The 20072-nt window shown below is 36.8% G+C and overlaps 1 pseudogene; it reads left to right on the top strand.

The window, feature by feature from the left end:
• LOC132495297 (coiled-coil domain-containing protein 150-like) overlaps positions 1-20072 on the top strand; it is a 92271-nt pseudogene that overhangs the window by 52549 nt on the left and 19650 nt on the right.

Below are 20072 nucleotides of genomic sequence, written 5' to 3'. Positions count from 1 at the left end.
TTCCCGGACTGGGGCAAGAACCTGTGTCCCCTGCATCGGCAGGCAGACTCTCAACCACTGCGTCACCAGGGAAGCCCTGTCATTGTAGTTTTGACTTGCATTTCTCTAATAATTAGTGATGTTGAGCAGCTTTTCATGTGCTTCTTGGCCATCTGTATGTCTTCTTTGGAGAAATGTCTATTTAGGTCTTCTGCCCATTTTTGGATTGGGTTGTTTGTTTGTTTTTTTTAATATTGAACTGCATGAGCTATTTATATATTTTGGAGATTAATCTTTTGTCCGTTGATTTGTTCTCCCGTTTTGAGGGTTGTCTTTTCTTCTTGTTTATGGTTTCCTTTGCTGTGCAAAAGCTTTTAAGTTTCATTAGGTCCCATTTGTTAATTTTTGTTTTTATTTCCATTACTCTAGGAGGTGGATCAAAAAACAGCTTGCTGTGATTTATGTCAGAGTGTTCTGCCTAGGTTTTCCTCTAAGAGTTTTATAGTGTCTGGTCTTACATTTAGGTCTCGAATCCATTTTGAGTTTATTTTTGTGTTAGGGAGTGTTCTAAGTTCATTCTTTTACATGTAGCTGTCCAGTTTTACCAGCAACACTTATTGAAGAGACTGTCTTTTCTCCATTGTATATCCATGCCTCCTTTGTGATAGATTAGTTGACCATAGGTGCATGGGTTTATCTCTGGGCTTTCTATCTTGTTCCATTGATCTATATTTCTGTTTTTGTGCCAGTACCATATTGTCTTGATTACTATAGCTTTGTAGTATAGTCTGAAGTCAGGGAGTCTATTCCTCCAGCTCCGTTTTTTTCCCCCAAGACTGCTTTGGCTATTCAGGGTCTTTTGTGTCTCCATACAAATTTTAAGATTTTTTGTTCTAGTTCTGTAAAAAACGCCATTGGTAATTTGATAGCGATAGCATTGCATCTGTAGATTGCTTTGTGTTGCAGTCATTTTCACAATATTGATTCTTCCAATCCAAGAACATGGTATATCTCTCCATCTGTTTGTATCATCTTTAATTTCTTTCATCAGTGTCTTAATAGTTTTCTGCATACAGGTCTTTTGTCTCCCTAGGTAGATTTATTCCTAGGTATTTTATTCTTTTTGTTGCAGTGGTAAATAGGAGTGTTTCCTTAATTTCTCTTTCAGATTTTTCATCATTAGTGTATAGGAATGCAAGAGATTTCTGTGCATTAATTTTGTATCCTGCAACTTTACCAAATTCATTGATTAGCTGTAGTAGTTTTCTGGTGGCATCTTTAGGATTTTCTCTATATAGTATCATGTCATCTGCAAACAGTGACAGTTTTACTTCTTTTCCAATTTGTATTCCTTTTATTTCTTTTTCTTCTCTGATTGCTGTGGCTAGGACTTCCAAAACAATGTTGAATAATAGTGGTGAGAGTGGACATCCTTGTTCCTGATCTTAGAGGAAATGCTTTCAGTTTTTCACCACTGAGAATGATGTTTGCTGTGGGTTTGTCATATATGGCTTTTATTACGTTGAGGAAATTTCCCTCTCTGCCCACTTTCTGGAGAGTTTTTATCTTAAATGTGCGTTGAATTTTGTCAGAAGCTTTTTCTGCATCTATTGAGATGATCATATGGTTTTTATTCTTCAGATTTTTAATATGGTGTATCACATTGATTGATTTGCATATATTGAAGAATCCTTTCATCCCTGGGATAAATCCAACTTGATTGTGGTGTATGATCCTTTTAATGTGTTGTTGGATTCTGTTTGCTAGTATTTTGTTGAGGATTTTTGCATCTATATTCATCAGTGATATTGGTCTGAAATTTTCTTTTTTTGGTAGTATCTTTGTCTGGTTTTGTTATCAGGGTGATAGTGGCCTCATAGAATGAGTTTGGGAGTGTTCCTTCCTCTGCAATTTTTGGAAGAGTTTGAGAAGGATGTGTGTTAGCTCTTCTTTACATGTTTGATAGAATTCACCTGTGATGCCATCTGGTCCTGGACTTTAGTTTGTTGGAAGATTTTTAATCACAGTTTCAATTTCATTACTTGTGATTGGTCTGTTCATATTTTCTATTTCTTCCTGGTTCAGACTTGGAAGGTTATACCTTTTGAAGAATTTGTCCATTTCTTCCAGGTTGTCCATTTTATTGGCATAGAGTTGCTTGTAGTAGTCTCTTAGGATACTTTGTATTTCTGCGGTGTCTGTTGTAACTAACTTCTCCTTTGTCATTTCTAATCTTATTGATTTGAGTCCTCTCCCTCCTTTTCTTGATGAGTCTGGCTAATGGTTTATCAATTTTGTTTATCTTTTCAAAGAACCAGCTTTTTAGTTTTATTGATCTTTGCAATTTTCTTAAATTTACTGAGGCTTGATTTGTGAACCAAGATGTGATCTATCCTGAAGAATGTTCCATGCGCACTTGAGAAGAAAGTGTAATCTGCTGTTTTTGGATCGAATGTCCTCTAAATATCAATTAAATCTATCTGGTCTATTGTGTCATTTAACGCTTGTGTTTCCTTATTAATTTTCTGTTTGGATGATCTGTCCATTGGTGTAAGTGAGGTGTTAAAGTCCCCCACTATTATTGAACATTGGGGTTTTTGAATTAGTATTTTCATTTTCTTCAGATATATACTTGGGAGAAATTGCTGGATCATATGGTAGTTCTATTTTTAGTTTTTTGAGGAACCTCCATACTGTTTTCCATATGGCTGCAACAATTTACATTCCCACCAACATTGCACTAGGGTTCCCTTTTCTCCACATCCTTGCCAATGTTTGTTATTTGTGGTCTTTTTGATGATAGCCATTCTGACAGGTGTGAGGTGATATCTCATTGTGGTTTTGATTTGCATTTCCCTGATGATAAGCAGTGTTGAGCATCTTTTCATGTGCATGTTGGCCCTCTGTACATCTTCTTTGAAGAAATGTCTATTCAGGTTTTCTGACCATTTTTTTAATTGGGGTGTTTGGGTTTTTTGATATTGAGTTGTATTAGCTGTTTATGTAGTTTAGATATTAACCCCTTATCAGTCATTCCATTTGCAAACATTTTCTCCCACTCAGTAGGTTGTCTTTTCATTTTGTCAGTGGTTTTCTTTGCTGTGCAAAAGGTTTTAAGCTTAATTAGGTCCCATTTGTTTTATTTTTGCTTTTGTTTCCTTTGCCTTAGGAGAAAGAACCAAAGAAAGATTGCTACAATGTATGTCAAAGAGTGTTCTGTGTTTTCTTCTAGGAGTTTTGTGGTTTCAGGTCTTAATTCAAGTCTTTAATCCATTTCAAGTTAATTTTTGTAAATGGTATAAATTAGTGGTCCATTTTCTTTCTTTGTCAAGTGCCTGTCCAATTTCCCCAACACAGTTTATTGAAGAGACTACCTTTTTCCCATTGTATATTCTTGGTTCCTTTGTTGTAAAATAATTGACCATATATGTGTGGGTTTCTTTCTGGACTCTCTGTTTTGTTCCATTGATCTATGTGTCTCTTTTTATTCCAGTACCATACTATTTTGATTACTGTAGCTTTGTAGTATAGTCTGAAGTCAGGGAGCATATGTGAACTCCAACTTTGTTCATTTTTCTCAAGATTGCTTTGGCTATTCAGGATCTTTTGTGGTTCAATATAAATTTTATGATTATTCTAGTTTTGTGAAAAATGTCATGCGTTTTTGATAGGGATTGCATTAAATCTGTAGATTGCTTTGTGTAGTATGGACATTTTACCAAAATTTCTGTGAACATGGGATATCTTTCCATTTCCTTATATCATCTTTAATTTCCTTCACCAGTGTTTTATAGTTTTGGAGAGTATAGGTCTTTCACCTTCTTGGTTAAGATCATTCCTAGGTATTTTATTCTTTTGGTGTGAATTTAAACAGGATTGTTTTGCTTTCTCTTTGTGATTGTTCATTGTAAGAGTATAGAAAAGCAACAGATTTCTGTATATTAATCTTGTATCCTGCAACTTTACTGAATTAATTTGTTCTAATAGTTTTTTGGTGGAGACTTTAGGGTTTTATATATAAGTATAATGTCATCTGCAAATAGTGACAGATTTACCTTTTCCCTTCCAGTTTGATGCCTTTTATTTCTTTTTCTTGTCTGATTCCTGTGTCTAGGGTTTCCAATACTGTGTAAAATATAAATGGGAAGAGTAGGCATCCTTGTCTTGTTTCTGATTTTAGAGGAAAAGCTTTCAGCTTTCCAACATTGCGTATGATGTTAGCTGTCGGTTTGTCATAAATGGCCTTTATTTATGTTGAGATATGTTTCATCTATGCCAACTTTGATGAAAGTTTGTATCATGAATGTTTGTTGAATTTTGTCAAATGCTTTTTCTACATCTGTTGAGATGATCATGTGATTTTTATCCTTTCTTTTGTTAATGTGGTGTATCACATTGATTAATTTGTAGGTATTAAACCATCCTTGCATCCCTGGAATAAATCCCGCTTGATCACGGTATATAATCCTTTTTATAATTGTTGAATTCAGTTTTCTAATATTTTGTTGAGGATTTTTGCAACTATATTAATCAGAGATGTTGGCCTGTAATTTTCTCTTTTTGTGTGGTGTCTTTGTCTGATTTTGGTATCAGGATAATCGTAGGCTCATAGAATGAATTTGGGAGTGTTCCCTCCTCTTCAGTTTTTTGGAGTAGTTTGAGAAGGATAGGTATCAGCTCTTCTTTATATGTTTGTTATTGATAGAATTTCCCTGTGAAGCTGTCAGGTCCTGGACTTTTGTTTGCTGGGAGTTTTTTGATTACTAATTCAATTCCACTACTAGTGATCAGTCTGTTCAGATTATCTCTTTCTTCCTCATTCAGTCTTGGAAGATTGTATGTTTCTAGAAATTTATCCATTTCTTCTAGGTTTTCCAATTTGTTGGCATATAGCTGTTCATAGTATTCTCTTCTGATGTTTTTTTGTACCTCTGTGATATCAGTTGTAATTTCTCCTCTTTCAGTTATTATTTTGTTCATTTGTGTCCTCTGTCTTTTTTTCTTAAAGTGCCTGGCTAAAGGCTTATTGATTTTATTTATCTTTTAAAAAAAACAGCTCTTAGTTTCATTGATCTTTTCTATTGGTGTTTTTTTTTTAGTCTCCTTTTCATTTATTTCCTCTCTGATCTTTATTATTTCCTTCCTTTTGCTGACTTTGGGCTTTGTTCTTTTTCTAATTCCTTTAGATTGTATGTTAGGTTGTTCATTTGAAATTTTTCTTTTTTCTTGAGGTAGTCCTGTGTCGCCATAAACTTCCCTCTTAGGACTGTTTTTGCTGCATCTTGTAGATTTTGGAAAGTTGTGTTTTTATTTTCATTTGTTTCAAGGTATTTTCTGATTTCCTCTTTGATTTCTTTACCTACCCATAGGTTTTAATAGCATGTTGTGTAGTCTCCACATGCTTGTGGTTTTCCCATTTTTCTTCCTGTAGTTGATTTCTAGTTACATACCATTGTGTTCATAAAAAAATGCTTGATATAATTTCTGTTCTCTTAAATTTGTTGAGACTTGTTTTATGGCCTAGCATGTGATCTATCCTGGAAAACATTCCATGTGCATTTAAATTTTATTTTTTATTTTTTAAAATTTTTGGCTGCATTGGGTCTTCATTGCTGTGTGCAGGCTTTCTCTGGTTGTGGCACGCAGGGGCTGTTCTTCATTGCGGTGCGCAGGCTTCTCATTGCAGTGGCTTCTCTTGTTGTGGAGCACGGGCTCTAGGTGCACGGCCTTCAGTAGTTGTGGCATGCGAGCTCCAGAGCGCAGGCTCAGCAGTTGTGGCACATGGGCTTATTTGCTCCGTGGCATGTGGGATCTTCCCAGGCCAGGGCTCGAACCTGTGTCCCCTGCATTGGCAGGTGGACTCCCAACCACTGTGCCACCAGGGAAACCCCCATATGCATTTAAAAAGAATGTGTATTCTTGTTTTTGGACGAAAGTCCAGTAGATATCTATTAAGTCCAACTGGTCTAATGTGCCATTTAAGACCACTGTTTCCTTATTGATTTTCTGTCCATTGATACAAGTGGAGTGTTAAAGTCCCGTACTATTATTGTATTGTTGTCATTTTCTCCCTTTATGTCTGTTAATATTTGCTCTATATGTTTAGATGCTCCTGATTAGGTTCACCTGTTTTATGTACGTATATGTTAATGAAAGTTAATCCTATTCTTGTACAGATCCCTTTATTATTATATAATGCTGTTTGTTGTCTTTTGTTATAGACTTTATTTTAAAGTCTACTTTGTCTGATATGAGTATTGCTACCTCAGCATTTTTTTCTTCTTCCATTTACATGAACTATCTTTTTCCATCCCCTCACTTTCAGGCTGTGTGTGTGTCTCTGAGATGAGTCTCTTGCAGGCAGCATATAGATGGGTCTTCATTTTTTTTTTTTTTTTTTTTTTTTTTTTTTTTGCTGTATGCGGGCCTCTCACTGCTGTGGCCTCCCCGTTGCGGAGCACAGGCTCCGGACGCGCAGGCTCCGGACGCGCAGGCTCAGCGGCCATGGCCCACAGGCCCAGCCGCTCCGCGGCATATGGGATCCTCCCAGACCGGGGCACGAACCCGTATCCCCTGCATCGGCAGGCGGACTCTCAACCACTTGCGCCACCAGGGAGGCCCGGGTCTTCATTTTTATCCAGTCAGCCACCCTATGTCTTTTGACTGGAGCATTTAGCCCATTGATATTTAAAGTGATTATTGATAAGTGTGTACTTATTGCCATTTTGTCACTAGTTTTCTGGTTGTTTTTATAGTTCTTCTCTGTTATCTTCTTCTTTTACTTCCTTCCCTTGTGGTTTGATGATTTTCTTTAGTGGTGTGCTTGTATTCTTTTCTCTAGTTTCTGTGTATCTATTGTAGGTTTTTTATTTGTGGTTACTGTGGAGTTCATATATGTTGACCTAGAACTTTATGTGCTTATTTTAAACTGGTAGTCATTTAAGTTCAGATACTTTTATACACTTTTTAAAAGCTACATTTTTTATCCCCCCCCCCCACATTTTGTGTTTTCAATGTCATATTTTACATATTCATGTCTATCCCTTAACTATTTATTGTAGTTATGGTTGATTTTATAATTTTTGTCTCTTAATCTTGTACTAGCTTATTTAAGTAGTTGATCCACAACCTTTATCTTATATTTGCCTTTACTAGTGGGATTTTCCTTTCCTATAAATTCTTCTTGTAGCCTTTTCCACTTAGAGAAGACCCTTTAACACTTGTAACATCAGTTAGATGAGCTCTCTTAGTTTTTGCTTCTCTGAGAAGTTCTTCAACTCTCTTTCAATTCTGAATAATAATTTTGCTGGGTAGAGTATTCTGGCTTGTAGGTTTTTCCCTTTCAATACTTTAAATATATCATGCCACTCCCTTCTGACCTGCCAAGTTTCTATGGAAAAATCAGCTGATAGCCTTACGGAGGTTCCTTTGTGTGTTACTCTTTATTTTTTTTTCTTGCTGCCTTTAAAATGCTCTTGTTAACTTTTGCCGTTTTAATTATATGTCTTGGTGTGGGTCTTTTTAGGTTCATCTTTTTTGGAACTCTTTGTACTTCCTATACCTAGAAATCTGTTTCTTTCTTCATCCTCAGGAATAATTTTTTTCAGCCATAATTTCATCAAATACATTTTTAACCTTCTTCTCTTGCTCTTCTCCTTCTAGGACCCCTAAAATGGGAATGTTGTCCCAGAGGTTCCTTCAACTATCCTCATTTTTTAAAATTTGTTTTCCTTTTTGCTCTTCTGAATTGGTGATTTCCAATATTGTATCTTCCTGATTACTTATGCATTCTTCTGTATCTCCTAGTCTGTTATTAATTCCTTTTAGTGTACTTTTCATTTCAGTTATTATGATCTTCAGCTCCAACTGGTTCTTTTTTATATTTTCTAGTCCCTTGTTAAAATTCTTACTCTGTTCATCTATTCTTTTCCCAAGTTCAGTTAGCATTCTTATTACTAATGCTTTGACCTCTATATCTGGTAAATTATTTATCTCTATTTCATTAGTTGTTTTTTCAGGGTTTTTTTTGTTCTTTTGTTTGAAATAAATTCTTTTATCTTCTCATTTTGTTTTACTTTCTGTATCTCTAGGTAAAAGTTACTTATCCCAAACTTAAAGGGGTGTCCTTGTGTGGGAGTGTCCCTGTGCAGTCTGCTCGTGTCCAGTGGCTTTGTTGGGAGAGCTGAATCTGAAGTGAGCACAGGTTACATCTTCCCCCAGGGTGTGCTGGCAGTTACCACCTTAGTGGGAGGTAGGGCCAGAGACGGAGGGGCTAGAGCCAGAGCCAGGTGTGAGCTGGCATTTCTCCTCTGCTCAATGGCTGTAGCCACCCTATCAGGTGTAGGGCCAGGTATCAAGGTGCTGGAGCAGAAGCCCTAAGGGTCAGGTCCAGGCTGGTTTTGTTCCCTCTTAAGTGTGCACTCCCTCTCCCCTCCAGCAATGGCAGCCTTTGCCCTAGTGGGCAGCTGCATCAGAGCAAAAGGGTCCAGAGTAGGTGCCTGGCATGGGCTGGGGTATGCACTGGGATGGTCCCAGCACGTCAGTAGGAGTTCCAGGTAGCTCCTGCCCCACCACTTCTGCACACACTGGTAATGATTGCCCTCACCCTATTCAGATGTAGGGCCCAGTCTGAACTGCTCCATCTCCCCCAAGTGCTTATCCTCCTTGACAATGGCAGCCTTTACCTAGTGGGGAGCTGCTCCACAGCAAGAGGGGCTGGAGCTGGCATCCGTGCAGGCTAGGGCAGCTGTTGGGGTGGTCTTGGGAAACCGGCCAGAGCCCCAGGCCATTTTTAATCTGTTTCCTCTACCTTGTTCCTGGGAGTAAGCAAGCGTGTGTGCACTCTTCAGGAGCGGAGTCTCAGGTTCTTACAGCTCTCTGGTATGTCCCACTGATTTTCAAACCAGCTAGTGGGATTCATCTTTCCATTGTTGGTCCCCAGGACTGGGGTTCCTAATATGTGGTTCAAGCCCCAAAATCCCCAGGGAGGATCTCTGAACCTGTGATATCCCCTCCTCTTCTGTATCCCTACTAGGGACATAGGTCCTGACCTGATCACTTCTCCCTTCCTACCAAACTCTGTGGATCTTTCTTTGCAGCCTTGGTTGTAGACATCTTCCTGCCAGTCTCCAGTTTGTTTTCACTGAGAGCTGCTACACATATAGATGTGTTTTTGATTTGTTTGTAGGGGTAGGTGAGCTCAGCATCATCCTACTCCACCATCTTGATTCCCTCCATCGCATATGTTTTCCTTTTTGCAGAATTTTTATAACATTCCTAAAAAGAAATAACCCTGGAAATTGAGAGGCAAGGCAATAGAATTGACTTGTGCATGAGATGATACTGTTCTTTCACTCCATGTGAGTTTTGTCCCTAAAGTATCCTCAGAGCAGGAAGCTTGCCACTAATAAGGGTAGACCTGCCTTAAACCAACTTCAGTAGAAACACTGAAGTCTAAATTAGTGGTTCTCAGCCTTACCTACACAGTAGGCTCCCCTGGGGAATTTTAAAAACTCTTCATGCTAGGAAGTATATGATGTCTGCCATTTACTTTGAAATGAATCATCAAAAAAAGAAAAAAGAAAATAGTTTGGTAGATTGATACAGGAAATGATGGATGGATATATGATAAGTAAGTATAAAAATGTTAATGGTTGAATTTGAATGGCAGGTGTATGCACATTTCAATTTTTCTGTATATTTAAATTTTTTCATAATAAAATATAAAGGGAAAACTCCCCATGACTGGGCTTGCACCCCAGAGCAATTAAATCAGAATCTCAGGAAATAAGTCATAGGCTTCAATACTTTTTAAATCCCCGGTGATTCCAATGTGCACCCATAGTTGAGCACCACTGGACTGAATGGTATGAAGTGAAGTCTGGTTAGCCTTGGCAGCTATAGAGCTGACTGAATAAGTAATCTCCCTAGAGATTTGCCGAACACCTCAGTGTTAATCTTATCTCATCTTCCCAAAGGACTTACCATAGGGTTAGCAGACAAGATCCAGCCCAGAAATGGCAGGTGATCTGAAAGGCAGTTGATAAACCATGGTTGTGAAACAGTATGTTGTCCAGTAAAAAGATAAAGCTGGGCTTCCCTGGTGGTGCAGTGGTTGAGAGTCCGCCTGCCGATGCAGGGGACACGGGTTCGTGCCCCGGTCCGGGAAGATCCCACATGCCGCGGAGCGGCTGGGCCCGTGAGCCATGGCCGCTGAGCCTGCGTGTCCAGAGCCTGTGCTCCGCAATGGGAGAGGCCACAACAGTGAGAGGCCCGCGTACCGCAAAAAAAAAAAAAAGATAAAGCTATTTGGCCACTATTTGTGTGCTTTTAATTAATATTTTCCAGAGGCAGCGATGCACTTAAATATAATCATCTATACTTGTGTAACCTTGCACAAGTCTTAATTTTCTTGTTTCATCTTATTCACCTATGAAATGAGCTGGGGAAGTACACCTCTCTTATTTACTTCTCACTGGGAAAAGTGATCAGTGTAATAGGCTGGGTATATACTTTCTCCTTTGTGAAACTAATCATCTCGTAGAAGCTGTGGCCCATGATTTTGACCTGCTTTTAGCTTTCCCAAGAGAAATGAAGTATATTTTTAAGTGGGTGAGAAAACTCTTAAATACTCATAGCCAAATCTTAAACCCTTGATGCCAAACTTTAGCTGGGAGTGGAATACATTTTAAGATTTATTAGTGAGTCTGGTGTTACCTATCTAACCTTTTAAACCTTGATTACATGTTAGAGATCATCCTTATAATCTTAAGGAAAATACATGCCTTTTTTTCTGTCCATATTCCTGTAATAAGGGCTGAACCTTTTTGATAGCCTTTGAAAGGTGAAACACTTTTGAAACTATTGATTCACTGGTGTTTTTATGTCATGCCTTGGGTTGGCACATTCCAAAAGGCACTGACCTCATCAGCCCAAGGGAAAGTGCTCTTATATAGCACATTATTTTCTTTTTTAATTGACAATCTTGTGTTAGTTGCTGGTGTACAGCAAAGTGGTTCAGTTTTATATATATGTGTGTGTGTGTATATATGTTCTTTTTCATATTCTTTTCCATTATACTTTATTTAAAAATATTAAATATAGCTCCCTGTGCTACATAGTAGGACCTTGTTGTTTATTTTATACACAGTAGCTTGCATCTGCCACTCCCAAACTCCTAATTTATCTCCCCCCCCCCACTTTCTCCTTTGGTAACCATAAGTTTGTTTTTTATGCCTGTGAGTCTGTTTCTGTTTTGTAAATAAGTTCATTTGTATCATATTTTAGAGTCCACATATAAGTGATATCATATGGTATTTTTCTTTCTCTGACTTACTTCACTTAGTATGATAATCTCTAGGGCCATCCATGTTGCTGCAAATGGCATTAGTTCATTCTTTTTTATGGCTGAGTAATAGACCATTGTGTGTGTATATATATATATATATATATACACACACACACACACACACACACACACACACATACATATACACACACACACATCTTCTTTATCCATTCCTCTATCGATGCATATCTTGGTTGCTTCTATGTCTTGGCTATTGTAAATGTATAGCATATTACTCTCACAAGATAATCTAAAAGAAGAGCTACATATTAAATGTAATCAAAACAATAGTCTGCTGTGTGTTCTCTCAATTGGATTATAATCGATTAAAATATTACATATGAACCATATTAGATAAAATATTGTATTGTCAAAATTGACTTAATGATGTAAATACCGGGTTTTACGTGTTAATGCAGACTGTCAGAAACTGTCACCTCACACTCAAACATGATTTCAGTTTCATATATGGTGCTGTATACTATTGCATTATCTAAATATGCCCAAATGTATCTATCCTTTCTTATGTCGATGGAAATTTAGGCAGTTTTCAGTTGTTTGCAAATAATGCTGATATGATTAATTCTTGCACATGTCTTTGTACTCATCCAAAATATTCTCTATTCTAGGTATAATTCTTAGGAGAATTGCTGGGTTGCATGATGTACATAAATTGAAATTTACTGGAGTTTTTCAAATTTCTCCGAAAAGTAATTATACCAGTTTAGAAAGCAGTCTATATAAGAGGATGTAGAGTGACATGTGTTAACATGGATGAATCTCATAAAATAATACTACATACTGTTGAGGGATACATTTATAGTAAAATTATTTAAAAGGAATAGGGATGATAAAACACCGAATTCAGGATAGTAGTTAACTCCGGGATGGAAGAGATTTAGTTGGATTAGGCTACACAGAGGGTTTCAACTATATTAGTAATGTTTTATTCTTTTTAAGTTGAGTGATGAATAGAAGGGATGTTGCTATATATGCCTGAAAGATTTCCAACATTTTTTTAAAATAAATTTATTTTATTTATTTTTGGCTGCATTGGGTCTTCATTGCTGCATGCAGGGCTGTCTCTAGTTGCTGTGAGCTGGGGCTACTCTTCGTTGCGGTGCATGGGCTTTTCATTGCGGTGGCTTCTCGTTGCAGAGCACGGGCTGTAGGCCCGCGGGCTTCAGTAGTTGTGGCTCACAGGTTCTAGAGCGCAGGCTCAGTAGTTGTGGCACACAGGCTTAGTTGCTCCGCAGCATAGGGGATCTTCCTGGACCAGGGATCGAACCCATGTCCCCTGCATTGGCAGGAGGATTCTTAACCACTGCACCACCAGGGAAGCCCCACACCTTTTTCTTGTCTTTAAACATACGTTAGTGCTTTATGCTCACTTTAATCTACCACTGGCCCCATCACTCTTATACCAACTAGATTCAAATATTATGTTAGCTGCCTAGCCCCTTAGGAGCAGCTGCATTTGTGATCTTAATTTAGAGATTATTTAAAGGTTTTGTTTGTTTTGTTTTAATAAATTTTTATTGAACTATAACATATTATACAGAAAAGTACACAGGATACAGTTAATGGATTTTCACAAAGTAGAGGTAACCATGTGACCGGCACACAGAATATTCCCAGCACCCAGAACCCATTTCATAGCCTTTTTCAGTCACTATCCCCCATGATGTTACTATCCATCATCCTGACTTCTAATACCCCAGATTAATTTTTGAACTTTATATAATAATACAGTATATAGTTTTTGTGTCTTGTTTCTTTCACCCAGCATTATAATTGAGAGATCCATCCATGTTGATTGTTGTTGTACTTCTTTGATTTGAATTGCTTCATGGAATTATATGAATATTATTAAGGGTGCTGTGCTGAAATGATCAGTTTTATGAATGTATTTTCATACTTCTAGTCAAAATACATAACTCTGGCAGTTTAGGTTGTTTCAACTCTGTAGCTCATTTCAAACTTCGGGGTAACGTTGTAGGCTTGTCCTACTTTATTTCCAACTTATCATATGTATCGAAGAAGAAAAAACTTAGGAAATTTATTAATAGCATTAATTTAGAATACTTGCATTATAAAACACATAAAAATAAGGGCTTCCCTGGTGGCGCAGTGGTTGAGAGTCCGCCTGCTGATGCAGGGGACGCGGGTTCGTGCCCCGGTCCAGGAAGATCCCACATGCTGCGGAGCGGTTGGGACCGTGAGCCATGGCCGCTGAGCCTGCGCGTCCGGAGTCTGTGCTCCGCAACGGGAGAGGCCACAACAGTGAGAGGCCCGCGTACCACAAAAAAAAAAAAAAAAAATTTCCTTTTCATCCATTTCTTAGGTGTCTCACAGTTTCTATAGTGTTATGTTTTTATAGTTTTATATTAGAAAATATATGTAAGGGGCAATATTAGGGTAGGAGATTAAGAAGTACTACTGTGTATAAAATAAGCTACAAGGATATATTGTACATTACATGGAATATAGCCAATATTTTATAATAACTATAAATGGAGTATAATCTTTAAAAATTGTGAATCCCTATGTTGTATAGTTGAAACTTACATAATATTATAAATCAACTATACCTCAATTTTTAAAAATATGTATCTCTATATGTTTAGATCATTTGAAACAATAGGAGGATATGACCTTGACCTAAATACTGGTATTTCCGAGACTGCCTGGTAAGCTAGCTGTGGAAGCTACTTGGATTTTAATGACACAGAAACATCAGATCTCTGAGGGAAGCAGGATTTATTTGCTTCTGTGTTCTTCCCCATTTCAGTGTCCTGAATTAGAAATTCTTCCAAAAAAGAAACCCAGTATAAAAAGTAAAGTGCTTTATAGATGAGAACATGCCATCTGACAAGTTTCAGGGCATTTTATTGAGTACTCTGAGGCTGGGGGTAGCATAAGTTACCTGAGAAATATTGTGGAATAAGGATATTCTGTGTTTTGTTTGAAGAGAGGCAAATCTAAAATTCTTGAGTGTTCATCAGTATTTTCCACTGAGTTCTAAGGTTAACAGCAGTTTGCTTACGTTTAAAATGAGAATAAGTGTTGCATCAATACCTCTCTTTAGAGGAAGCCATTCTAATTCTGAACCTTAAGTGAATACACTTAAGGGGGAGCCATGGAACATGTTTTATACTGTACACTGTGGAAAAGAGCACCAGAAACAGGCAAAGATGAGAAAAAGGATTCTGCTGATGGAACAAGAGAGATTTCCTAAGACAAAATGTGTTTTCATGTGTTTCTAAAAAAAACTAAGTATTAGCACTCAAATTTTAACAGTTCTTGAAAACAATTAGTGGCTACCACCAAGAGGAGTTTGCCCTTCAGAGGTGGGAAACAAGAAAAGATACTGAGAGAGGAAAAAGTTGATTTAAATTAAAAATTTTGGATGAAATTTTTTCTGATTCAGAGATAGGTTCAGTAATGTTAATTGTCTATTTGTATTGAGAGGGTTGGGAATAAGAGGAAGAAAATGTAGAAAAACACACAATTTGGAGATTTGTGAGTAAATATTAATGATTTTATTCCCCCAAATCATCTTTTCTTTAAAGTGAAAGATGTGAGTAGTCAGCTTTATGAGTTAGTTTTCAAATAATAATTCAGCCTATAAGAATTCTGTTAATTCAACTTTCGTAATTCTCTGTGGGTAAACACAAGACTCTTGTCTCCTTACATATTGACAATTCTAATTATCCGTACTCAGAAAGGGTTTTGAATACTAGATACCACAATTTCTTTAAAATTGAAATATTTTACCCACAAAGTCTCACTGTTATATTCATGAGTCATGTTAATTTGGAGTTTCCATAAATGCTATAAACCAAATGAATTACTCAGTACATGTATAGGGCTATAGCCTATTTTATTTGTTGAAATAGCAATTTTAGTTGAAATAGCGTCATTAGAAAAACAGGATCGCTTTTTACAAGTTTTAAGGGTTTTTTTTTTTCTGCAAAGCTTGTGACATCTTTTTTTTTTTCTGTTTTGGAGTATGTATATATATTTCGTTAATGAGACTTGTTTTTTTATTCTTCTGTTTTTCCTCTAGATAAAAGTTAAGCAGCTAGAAGAACAACTACATTCTTTTACTGAAACTAGTTCACAGAACGACCATCTACGCAAGTTGAATAAGGCACTAGAGGGCAAATATGCTCAGGTGTGATTAATAGCTATAAAACAGATTGCTTCTATGTTGTTTTAATTAGCTTTTAAGAAATTGGTGACTTTCTCCCCACCTCACCGTATGATCCCAGAAAGATGAATATTCTCTCACTTGACTCAATTTATCAAAAATATTTTAAACACCCTCGATGTACAAGGTTCCACTCAACCACAGAAGAATTCATAAAGATGCCTGAAGCAGTATTGGGACATTCAACTTGCATGCCCTAATTGCAGGATTATTAATGTACTCGGCAGACTTTATTATAGAATAGAAGGTTATGCCTTTCAGAAACAAAATAGATTGTATTGTGAGCATGCATAGGGAACATCATCATGATGAAAGCATCGAGAATCTCTATCATAGAGGAAGTGGTTTTTCAATTTGAGCCTTAAAACTTTCGGCAGACGTGAGGAACAAGTATCTTTGGGTTTTTAATTACAGGCGAACGCAGAACTCATTGCCAACAAGATATACCTGCAATAGCGCACTTGAAAGAGGTATTAGTAGTGAAGGTGCTTACTTGTTAGCATGGTGGCTATTGAGACTGAGACTATTGAGACTATTAAAACTGTTCATAGGTCACATAACAATTTAACATGAACAGAGAAAATTAGACAAAGAAGATATCTAAAACATTTAGTGAAGAAAATAATCCAGGAATATGTTACTAAAAGAAAGTGATTCATTTCAATGACTTACAAATTTATCACATTATTTAATTTTAATTTTTAACAGTGTAAGCATGTGTAACTTCTTTAACTATAACGTTTGTGTATGTATACCCTTGGTAACCAAGCAACTAGAATGTGTCTTCAAATGGAATGCTGCTAGGGTTCTAACAGTCTGACTATACTGGTAAAGGGGACCTCATTAGATAAGCTTTGTTTCTTCATGAGGACATACTTTACACTAGTATTTTCTTCATTCTGAAAGCAAAGGAACACATTTTTAAGTATATTTTCCATCCCAGCTTCATTTAGAATATTGTGTTGTTTCTCATAGTAAAGGGGGCACTCACTGAAAAATAATTCTAGGTTTAGTGGATTTTGTCTTTTTAAATTGGTGATGCCTCCAAGAAGAAGGAAGTTTCCAGAGAGACCTGCATCTTCAAAATTACTTGAAAGCCATAGGCCCCGTGTCAACAATGTAAAGAAACGAAGTTTATCAGTTGTTTTGCCCAGGGTTAGGCCAAACCCTACACACCATGTGACCTTTGCACCTACCCTGACTTCTGTGAGGTCTTCTCAGGAGATCGGAGACTCTGAGATCTCTCTAAAGACTCTTTTGAATGCCATTAAAACCATGGAGGGAAGACTGGAAGGTAAAATAGACATTCTTGCCTCAAGACCATTAGAAAATGATGAGTCACCAAATTTTCTTCACCGGGATTCGGTAAGTGAAGGCCACAAATTAAATCATAAGGAAATTTCAGATTTATACAACAGTGAAGAAAAGTAGTAACATCTAGAAAGATAACGTTTGGAGGTGTGAGTAACAACATGGAAAGAACTTCTTCACAAACAGGAAAAACTGATGATGTAGATCAAAACCATCATTCTGGCTATTGCATACTTAGTTTTTGTTTTGGACACAGAAATGTCATATTTGGCTTAAGAGTAACCATTGAGATTTTTAATCTAATTTTCACTTTAAAAATTAATGCTAATAGTCTTAACATTTACCGTAAAATGGGTAAAGCCTGATTTTCAAGTAGAAATACATAAATAGAAGCCCTGAGAACTTGAACACTGGAAAATACTTTCCAAAGAAAACTTACTAGAGCATCCATCTTTGTTTGGTATTTAAAAATAGGAAGTACTATAGCTTGTCTTCTAGAGTTAACTACAATTTAGACCCTTTCTGTAAGCACTTTTGCTAGTGGCCTTTTCATTTTTATAAATACTTTATAAACACTGGTAAAATTATAAAAAACTATATGCTTCCTAATGTACTTTTCTAGAACAAAGTCCAATAGGTTTTCAAAACCTTATAAGTTAGCATCTTTTGTACTATTCTTGAATCCTTACAGAAGATGTTAAAGTATTTTTAATGTTACAGGTTAAAAGTTTTAAGGAAGTATAATATTGAGGAAGATGTGGGGAAAAGGCATTCTTCTTTGCTGCTGTTTGGAGTGCCCTTTTCCTGTGGAGGACAATTTGGCTTTATCACTTTACACCCACAGTTGTACTTTTTCCTACAGATACACTAGCTTGTACATAAGACATGTTTACAAGGTTACTTTCTGAAGTATTGTTTGTTATTAGCAAAAGACTAGAAACAACCAAAATTCCATCAGTAAGAGGCTGGCTAAATAAATCATGGTATATCCATAGTTTGGAATACTGTTTGAAGATATATTTATCTTAATCATAACATATCTACTATTAGGTTAAAACAGTCAAGGTTCAGAAGAGTATACAGAGTATTTTACTATTTGTGTGCAAAAGGGTTGGGGCGATGAAGTATACATATGTATTCACTTTTGAATAGAGTCTCTCTAAAATGAATCGTAATAAATTGGCAACATTATTTTCGAGGAAGGAAACTGAGTGGCTGGGAGATTTTTCACTTTATCCTTTTGTACCTTAAGAGTAATGTGAATGTGCTACCCTTCCAGAATAATTTTATGAACATTTTATTTTCAACAGAAGTAAAAGTAGAGAAAGGATGGTCTTTTCAACAAATGTGCTAAAGCAATTGGGTATCATATGCAGAAACAAAAAAACAAAATACCTTTGATCCATACCTCTTACCATATATAAAAATTAACTCAAAATGGATGAAAGCCCTAAAGGTAAAACCTAAAACTGTAAAACTTCTGAAACATAGGATGAAACCATTGTGACCTTGGATTACACAAAGATTTCTTAGATTTGACATCAAAAGCATGATCCATAAAGAAAAAAATGTAACATTGACAATGTATGCTCTTCAAAGACATTGTTAAGAAAATGAAAAGCTACAGGCTGGGGGAAAAAAACATTTGCAAATCACATATCTGATAAAGGTCTTGTCTCCACAGTTTATTAAAAACTCTCAAAACTCACTAAGAAGGAAAAACAACCCGAAAAAAAAAGGCGCAAAGTATTTTATTTATTTGGTGAACACACGTTTCACCAAAAAAGATATACGGATGATAAATAAGCACCTGAAAAGATGTTAAACATCAGTCATTAGGGAAATGCAAATTAAAACTGCAGTGAGATACTACCACACACTATTAGAATGTCTAAAATTGAAAAACTGATTACCCCAAGTGTTAGTGAAGATGTGGAGGAACTCTCATACATTGCTGAAGGGAATGTAAAATCACTCAGCCACTCTGGAAAATAGTTTGGTATTTTCTTTAAAAGTGAGACATACTACTACCATACAACCCAGCCAGTCCACTCCTATGCATTCACCAAAGATAAATGAAAGCATATATCTACACAAAGATCTGTATACAACTGCCCAGAGCAGCTCTACTTGTAACAGCTTAAAACTGGAACAACTCAAGTGTTCAGCAGAACACTATTCAGCAACAGAAAGGAAGAAGTATTGATATATAAAGAAGAGTGAGTGAATCTCAAAATAATTGTGCTGAGTGGAAAATCATTCAAAAATGAGTACATAAAATATGATTTCATTTATATAAAATTCTAGGAAATAAAAGTGAATTGATTGTGACAGAAAACAGGTCAGTGGTAGCCTTGGGTGGATGTGTAGGAACAGGGAGAGACAGAAGTGGGGGAAATTACAAAAAGGCATAAGGGAACTTTTGGGATAATGGAAGTGTTCATTATCATGATTATGGTTTATACATATATCAAAATTGTACACTTTAAATATACATAGCTTATTGTATTTCAGCTATATCTCAGTAAGGCTGTTTTTAAAAATGTGAATGTATTATACTAAAATTAATTATTTTTAAATGTTTAAAATAACATTCTTGAAATGACAAAAACAGTAGCGATAGAGAACAAATTACTGGTTGCCAGGGGACATGGGACGAGTTTGGGGGAGGGTGTGAACACAGAGAAGTAGCACAAGTGAGTTCTTTGCGGCAGTGGAGCAGTTCTGTATCTTGATTGTCGTGATGACAGGAATATGTGCATGGGGTCAAATTACATAGAGCTATGTGCATGTGTGCATACACAGATGAATGCAGGTTAAAAAAAATGGTGAAGGGCTTCCCTGGTGGCGCAGTGGCTAAGAGTCCGCCTGCCGATGCAGGGGACACGGGTTTGTGCCCCGGTCCGGGAAGATCCCACATGCCGCAGAGCGGCTGGGCCCGAGAGCCATGGCCACTGAGCCTGCGCGTCCGGAGCCTGTGCTCCGCAACGGGAGAGGCCACAACAGTGAGAGGCCCGCATACTGCAAAAAAAAAAAAAAAAAGTGAAAATTGTAAGTTTTGTAGTCTAGTTAATCTCATTAAAGTCAATTTCCTGGTTTTAATGTTGAACTACAATATAAGATGTCATCATTAGAAGCAGGGAAAAGAGTGCATGGGGACTCTGCACTAATTTTATAAACTCCTGTGAGTCTGTATTTCAAGATAAAGTATTTTTTAAAAGA

Source organism: Mesoplodon densirostris, chromosome 8, assembly GCF_025265405.1.
Source record: "Mesoplodon densirostris isolate mMesDen1 chromosome 8, mMesDen1 primary haplotype, whole genome shotgun sequence".
NCBI classification, from domain to species: domain Eukaryota; kingdom Metazoa; phylum Chordata; class Mammalia; order Artiodactyla; family Ziphiidae; genus Mesoplodon; species Mesoplodon densirostris.
The sequence above is the reverse complement of the archived record's forward strand: the minus strand, read 5'-3'. Positions and strand labels throughout refer to the sequence as shown.